Below are 7,836 nucleotides of genomic sequence, written 5' to 3' on the forward strand. Positions count from 1 at the left end.
CACAAATTTGCAAACAACTCAAACATCTGTCACTAGAAGACTAGTTAAAGAAGTTGTGGTCCATCCATACAATGGACTACCATACAGCTAGGCTGAAGAGCTGTCACAAAAATCTTTACAGGCCATGATTAAACCCATGAAGAGCCATTAAAGAGTTTTTATGCAGGGGGTATGGTATGAGATCTGGATTTGAGAAAGATCTCTCTGGCCTAGTATGGAACATAAATTGAAACAGTAAAACTACAGACAGGGAGGCCAGTCAGTGGCTAAATTAGGGTGGTCATCTTTTTTTTTTTTTTTTTTTTTTAATTTTTGAGACAGAGAGAGACAGAGCATGAACGGGGGAGGGGCAGAGAGAGAGGGAGACACAGAATCGGAAACAGGCTCCAGGCTCCGAGCCATCAGCCCAGAGCCCGACGCGGGGCTCGAACTCGCGGACCGCGAGATCGTGACCTGAGCTGAAGTCGGACGCTTAACCGACTGAGCCACCCAGGCGCCCCAAGGGTGGTCATCTAAGACACCCAAAATGTAGACTGGATATGGCTTGGGGATAAATTGGGTGTAGAGGTGCAAGAGATGAGGCATGGATCCCTGGTCTCCAGCTTTGGCAGTAGAAGGAGAATGATGATTATACTTTGAGACAGGGAGTGCAAGTGGAGAAGTTGGTTTGAGTGAGAAGGAAAGATGAGTTTTATTTGGATGAATTGAGCTAGAGGTGCCAGTGGGCAACCGGTTGACACATTCAGATGGGTGTCTGGATATACAGCTCTATGACTCAGGAGAGAAGGGGATTAGGGATAAATTTGGGAGTCATTATCATATAGCTGGTGTTCAAAGCCATAGGGGAGGATGAAGTCATTTGGGGACATCATACGGCACGAAGAGAGGAGAGAGTCCAGGCACTGGTGCAACCCACAGAATACACTGGCTGAAGATAATGAACTTCTTGAGGAGCCAAAAGAGTATCGGGAACATAGGAGGGAAACCAAATATCACATGACAGAAGTCAAGGAAAGAATGTGATAGCAATTTTTTTTTTAATTCCTGGGTTTTTTAAATTATTATTTTAAGAGAGTGTGTGTGCAAGTGGGGGAAGGGGGGAAGAGAGAGTGGGAGAGAGAAAATCCCAAGTAGGCTCTGTGCTATTAGTGCAGAGCCCAATATGGGGCTCAATCCCATGAACTGTGAGATGATGACCTGAGCCAAGATCAAGAGTTGGACACTTAACGGACGGAGCCACCCAGGTACCCCACTGCGGTAGACTTTTAGTGGTCTGTGTCTCTCACTTGATTATAATATCTTTGAGGAAATAAAACTGGGTTTTATTTTTCTTTCTTTCCTCCCTGTCTGCTCCATCCCTATCTTCAATCAATACAAGGTTTTGTACATAATTGTTTGTGAACAAACAAGGGCATGAATACATAAATTCAATCAAAGCTGGTTCCTTTTTTTTTTTTTAATGTTTATTTTGAGAGAGAGAGAGATCGAGCAAGGGAGAAGGGGCAGAGCAAGAGGGAGAGAGAGAATCCCAAGCAGGCTCTGTACCTGACAGGGCTTGAACTCACAACGGTGAGATCATGACCTGAGCCAAAATCAAGAGTGCCATGTTTAACTGACTGAGCCACCCAGGTGCCTCAATGCTGGTTCTTTATACTACTTTGGTTCAAGCCTTCATTATTGCTCCTCGAATTGATTTCATTCTCTAATGTCTCTGCATTGCCACAACTGCCTCTCTAAAGCAAGATCTAGAACTACCACTCCTTTTCTTGAAAATCATCAGCTTGGCCTTCAAGCCCATCCAAACCCAATTCCAGTCCAGCTCAGCTCCTACAACACCTGGCTCTACCCAATGAACCACAACCACAGGGACCACTTTCTGGCCCATAAACAGGGTCTAAGCTGTGTTCTAATAGTGTTCTATTCCTTTAGATTCCTCTGATTCCACTCCTTCCACCTGTGGTAGTTCTACCCATCCTTCAACATTCTATTGAAAACCCACTTAGCCCAGAAGGCCTTTCCAGACCCTCATTGCAAAGAACATCTCCTTCCCCTGTTCTCCATTTTACTTTGTACCTATACGACATCACTTACCCTGAACTGTGTTTGTTGCATATGCCAGCTCCCCACTATTTGCTGTCTCCACACCAGAGTGTGAGGAGGGATTGTGTCTCAATGCCATCATCACACATCCAGTGTAACGTACATTGCACTCAGTGCACTCAGTAAGTTAACTGCTAAGTGAGTGATAGACGGATGAGTGGATGGGGAGTCCTTGGTGCAGTACAAGGATGTAGTTGTATTTATTTTAGCACCGTGCTTTGCATATGGCCTTTACTCTGTGTTTGCAGTAAGATCCTTGGAAGCTTGTTTTATTCACTTTTATACCCTCACTGCCTAGTGCGGAACACAGCCCCACAGTAGGTGTTCAATAAATGTTTAAGGACTCAATAAGTACTCATTTAATTTGCTCTCAAAAGCCTCCAGAGAAGCCAATGGCTTTGGCAAACAATATTTCATATGTGCTTTCTGCCAGCTTTGAGAGCCTGCCTTTGCAGGGCAGTGACAAGGGTGGCGTGTAAACATGGCATGACTGAGGGACTGTGAAGGTGGCCGACAGACAGAATTAGGGCTGTTATAGTGGTAAAGTGTTTCATACAGAGAGATGTGGCTCTCCAGGCAGAAATACAGCCCAGAAGAAGCTTCTGAGGCAAGAGCAGGCAGCTCAACTAATGAGGGATGGGATAACTCATTCCTTAGGGAAAGTCTGACTTGGTTTCTGTGTGTACAGCACTCTGTGCCGGGAGAAGCTACAGCTGTCAAAGCAACTGGACATCTGCTCCTAAAGAGTCTGAGGTCTAGGGGGGCTGAGGACAGGCCCAGCACTAATCCTAGAACAAAGGCAAGGTTGGCCAAGGCTGGGCAATGCATGAACAGAGGGTGGAGAGAGGTCCCAAGAGAAGGGGGGGATCTTAGGGAAGATTGGGGGGGACTTCACTGGGGGAGGGCATTTGAGCTCCCTTACTAACCTTTCCTGAATGGGATGGAAATTGTTAATAGCTTCCAACTGGTCTCCCTGCCTCCCCCTCCCAGCCTTCAGTCTGTTCTCATCACTGCAGCCAGAGCGATGCTCTTTTCTTTTTTCCAGTTTTTTTTTAAAGTTTATTTATTTTTGAGAGAGACAGAGTGCAAACAGGGTGGGGCAGAGAAAGAGGGGAACAGGGGATCCCAAGCCGGCTCCATGCTGACAGCAAAAAGCCCAATGCAGGGCTCAAACTCACAAACCTCAAGATCATGACCTGAGCTGAAGTCAGACGCTTAACCAACAGAGCCACCCGAGTGCCCTTCCAGTTTGTTTTAATTGAGGTACAGTTGACACATAATATTACGTTAGTTTCAGGTGTCCCAGAGCAATGTTCTTGAGGTGTCGCTCAGATTATGTCCTTCATCTTGTCAAAATTCTGCAATGGTTTCCATTTTCATTCAAAGTAAACATGGCTCCTATTCAACTGGAGTAAAAGGGAAGTCCTTACTGTGGCCTGCAAGGCGCTGATCTGTCCCCCGGTCGCCTCTCCCTCATCATTCCTTCTCTTCTCCCACTCACTCACCTGGTGCCAGACACACTGGAGACTTGCTGCTTCTGGAGTTTGCCAGGCATGCTCCTACCTCAGCTGTTCCCTTGCCCGGTATGCTCTTACCCCATGGCTCACTTCTCACTTCCTCAAACGTCACCTCAGGGAGGCCTGATATGACATATTTTATTTTTTTAAGTTTATTTTTTGAGAGAGACAGAGATAGCATGAGTAGGGGAGGGGTAGAGAGAGAGAAGGAGAGAGAGATGGAGACAGAATCCCAAGCAAGCTCCGCACTGTCAGTGCGGAGCCCAACACAGGGCTCGAACTCACGAAACTCTGAGATCATGACCTGAGCCGAAATCAAGAGTTGGACACTCAACTGACTGAGCCACTCAGGCGCCCCGACGTGACCTATTTTAAATTGTAACCCCTGTATTCTGGTACCTTACCCTCTTCTGAAATTTGTGTCTCTCCATGGCATCTTTTACCATCTAACATTCGGTGTATTTTAGTTCTAATTTCTTATCTGGTTTCCTCCAAAAGAATGTAAGCTCCATGAAAGCACTTTAAAAAATCTATTTTCTTCAGTACTGTATCCCTAATGCCTAGAATCATGCCCAGTATTAGGTGCCCAATAGATATTTGTTGAATGGATGAATGAATGAATGAGAACATAAGGCATGTTTGAGGAAGTCTCAAGTAGGGCCTCCTGGCAGAGTTCCTAAAAACCAGTTGCCTGAAGAATCATTTGCAAAGACAGCACTCTGAACTGCAGAGCTGAGGCCCCTGCTGGGGTGGTCAAGGGAGGATGAAGTGGCCCTGACTGAGGGAGAGAGGACCCTGGCAACCAGGAATTGTCTGCAGGATCCAGATGTCCAAGGAGGAGTCAGGAATCTCTTGTCTCTTTCCCCTACCTTTGCCATACTTGCTTTCCACACTCAGCCGAGTACTGTCTCAGGGAAAGCCCACCAGTTTCAGCTGTGTCCATCTTTCAGCAGTGCCCAGATTTTAAATTCGACCCCTCTGATTCTCCAGGCCAGCTGAGGCCCTGAAACAAGCTCTTTGCTGCCTCCTTGTGGCTCCTGCAGCAAAGGAACTCTTCTGGAAAGTGAAGCCACACAGAAGCCAACACAGGGACTCTCTGAACATGGGTCGTGGGGGAGGAAACCTGAATCTTCTTGACCACATGGCAACTCTGAATTATGGCAACTGGCTGCCTCTCACAGACTTTGCCACCAATGGCAATGACCATCCACTCAGCAAAGTCCTGACAGGTGTCCCAACTGGACTCAGGCTTTGGTTGTTCCAGGCTGGTCACGCGTGGGGAAAGGCTTTGGAGCAACATTCGGATCCCAGGGCCTACCTCGATGGGCGTCGAGGCCAGTCTGCTAGTATGTCTAGCCTCTCCCTACTCTGCCTCCTTCCAACTCACAGCCAATAAATAGTATTTGAGGGGTGATATGGCCACAGCCAGTTCAGGGTGGGGTGTGTGTAGAGAAAGGGGCTGGGTGTGGCATGGGGTGGTGGTGGTGGGGCTGCAGGTGGTGAACTGGAGAGCCAGTGCCCTGCAGGCTGCTGCTTAGCTGAGCCACTGCTCGGCTGCACCCCATTGTTGTTTTTGCAGGTAACAGAAATCTGCCCAAGCTCATATCAGCCCCCCAGATGGGAGAATATTCTGGAATGTTACTGGGTTTATCTTGTGGACCTATATGGCAGGGATAGAGCTGGGCCTCAGGAACCATCTGGTTGAGTTTATTTTTTCTTTCTTTTCTTTGTTAATTAATTTATTTTGAGAGAGAAAGAGAGTGTGGGAGGGGCAGAGAGAAAGAGAGAGAATCCCAAGCAGGCTCCGCACTGTCAGTGCAAAGCCCAACTCGGGGCTTGAACCCATGAACTGCGAGACCATGACCTGAGCTAAAACCAAGAGTCAGACACCTGACTGAGCTACCCAGGCACCCTACTGAGTTTCTAGGAAGACTGCTTCTTGCTTCTTTATGTACTTTTTTCTTCTTTCTGGCTACTTTCAGGATGTTCTTTTATCTTTGGTTTCAACAGTTGGGACTATGATATGCTTAGGTGTGTTTTTCTTCCCGTTTATCTTGTTTGGGGTCCTCTGAGCTTCTTGGATCTGTGGTTTTTGTCTTTCGTGAATTTGGGAGATTCTGAGTGATTAGCTCTTCAAATATTTCTTCTGCCCCATTCTGTCTCCCCTCTTCTTCTGAGACTTCCATTACATACGTGTTAGATCATTTGTCATTGTGCCATATGTCTTGGTGCTTAGTTTTGGGTTTGCTTAATTGTCTGTTTGCTTTTACTTTTGTGATATAGTTTGGTTCATTTTTACTGAGCTAGCTCCAAGTTCACAGGGTTTTTTTTTTCTTTCCTCTGCTTTTGTCCAGTTTATTGATAAACCTGTTGAAGGAATTCCTCATCTCTGATATTAAGGTTTTCACTTCTAGCATTTCCATTTTTCCATTAATTTTTACAATTTCCTACTCTTTACTCAAATTCCCCAACTGTTACACATATTGTCCACCTTTTCCACTAGACTAGTTTCTTTATGGTAAATATAGCTATTTCAAAGTCCTCATTGATAGTTACATGTTAGCCATGCTCTACTGTATTTATTTTTAATTTTTTTTTTAAGATGACTCCTCCAATCATGGAGTCAGTCATGCTCATCCTTTTTCTGGCTTTCCAAGTTGGCCTCCCCTGTACATGGAAGACAAGACCCTGCATGGCTTTTCCCTCCCTAGCTCTTTGGCTGGGTTGTCTTCAAAAGGTTTTTGTCCTTTCCACTTTACCCACACCTCCTTGAAGGTCACACTTAGGGCTTAAAGTAAACCCTTTCCTCATGTTCCCTTCTCCACATTAGTGTTGGTTCATCATCTTTGAGGTCCCCAAGGCCATGGCCATGCAAGCAGAGCTATGGCCAACCCCTAAATCTGACTCGAAGAAATATGCCAAGAAGTATTCCTTCCCATGCCTTGGCTTCCTGGAGATTTTTTTGGGGTGGAGGCAATACCTTATTTGACTAAGTACATCAACTTTGCTCTGAAAAAAAAAATGAGACTCATGTAATATCAAAAACCTCATCTCTGGAAAGCCACCATATATAGTGCTTTAAATAATTTGAAAGGATTTATATAACTCTGCCTTGAAAATAACTGGCCATGAGTTTTTTTTAACGTGTCTTTGACTATGACTTCTCAACAATCATCATGCATAGGGCGTGCCTGGGTGGCTCAGTCAGTTAAGTGTCCAACTCTTGATTTCAGCTCAGGCCATGATTTCATGGTTTGTGATATCATATATCATAATAAAGAGACATAGATAGAAATATATCTCCTTGGTGTCCAAATCTCTTGGCTTCACTGATTGGGACAATCCAGGCCCTCTTTGTCCTCAAGGGGATGACACCATTGACAAAGCAGAAGAATCAGTCAGACACTTTGCTTTCTTGCCAGAGAGCTTGCTAGAGGATGTCCGGGAAGTCAAAGTCCTTCATCACTAGAGCAGGTATAGCCACTAGGCCCCTTAAGCACAATGCCAAGAGCCTATGAAAATGTACAAAACCTTTAAGATATCATTGCCATCAAAATACAAAAATGTAAAAAAATTAATATGTAGTTGTTTACAAAACATAACATTGTCAGTTTCATTACACTGTCAAATTTAATATTAAAATATTTTCATTACATTTACAAAATTTGTTAGATTTCATCTCTATGCATGATGATGTTTTATAAATGTTTATTTATTTACTTGGAGAGAAGAGAGAATCCCAAGCAGGCCCTGCTCTGTCAGCATTCAGCCCAACACAGGGCTCGATTTCACAAACCATGAGATCATGACCTGAGCTGAAATCAAGAGTCGGACACTTAACTGACTGAGCCACCCAGGCGCCTCATATGCACAATGATCGTTGAGAAGTCATAGTCAAAGACGTGTTTTAAAAAAAACTCAAAAGATTAAAAAAAAATTTAAGAAAAAGGGGCGCCTGGGTGGCTCAGTTGGTTAAGTGTCCAACTTCGGCTCAGGTCATGATCTCATGGTTCATGGGTTCATGGGTTCGAGCCCCTCATCAGGCTCTGTGCTGACAGCTTGGAGCCTGAAGCCTGCTTCGGATTCTGCGTCTCCCTCTGTCTCTGTTCCTCCCCTGCTCTCATTCTGTCTCTCTCTCTCTCAAAAATAATAAAATAAAAGATTAAATAAAACCTCATGGCCAGTTATTTCCAAGGAAGAGTTACATAAATCCTTTCAA

Source organism: Panthera uncia, chromosome B4 (assembly GCF_023721935.1).
Source record: "Panthera uncia isolate 11264 chromosome B4, Puncia_PCG_1.0, whole genome shotgun sequence".
Taxonomy (NCBI): domain Eukaryota; kingdom Metazoa; phylum Chordata; class Mammalia; order Carnivora; family Felidae; genus Panthera; species Panthera uncia.